Below are 653 nucleotides of genomic sequence, written 5' to 3' on the forward strand. Positions count from 1 at the left end.
GAAGAAATCGTAATGAAGAAGAAATCTCTCACCTTCCCTTTTCTCTTACAACCCGAGAAGAAAATCTCCTCTTTTCCTCTATCTCTAACTCACGCCCCCATCTCTCTCTCTCTCTCACCCCACACACTTCAAGCCTCCTCAAGTCTTCTTCTTTTAATTTGGGCTACCTCCTTTGGAAAAGAATTTAAAATTTCCTCTAAAATTCCTTCCAAAATTCAACTCTTTTGAATTCAAAAGATGTGTCATTTGATCCAAGAGTCATATCTCTTCATAAGAGAACCTTCCAAAGTGTCTAGATGCATTGAATTACTCCAAGAGGTTTGTAGAACAAGTGTCCCTTTGAAAATTTGTGAAAAATTTGTCTCAAACCTCCTTAATTTGAAAAGTTGTCCCTGACACATCATGCGCTAGTTCTCTGGATTTTGGTGCATCATGCGCCGATCTGGCGTATCATGCCTTAGAATCCCAAAATTTGCTGTTTTGGCTCCAAATTTTATCCTTTTTGCCATTTTCGCTCAAAATGTCTAAAAATGATATATCTGCAACAAAAAAAATTCCCTTCTTTAAAGTGCAATATCACAAAAAATAAGCATAAAATAGGTACTTAAAATAGTATATTTTTTTGGTGTATCAAAATCCCCCATGGTGTATCA

This window comes from Phalaenopsis equestris, unplaced genomic scaffold, assembly GCF_001263595.1.
Source record: "Phalaenopsis equestris unplaced genomic scaffold, ASM126359v1 Scaffold000796, whole genome shotgun sequence".
Lineage (NCBI taxonomy): Eukaryota > Viridiplantae > Streptophyta > Magnoliopsida > Asparagales > Orchidaceae > Phalaenopsis > Phalaenopsis equestris.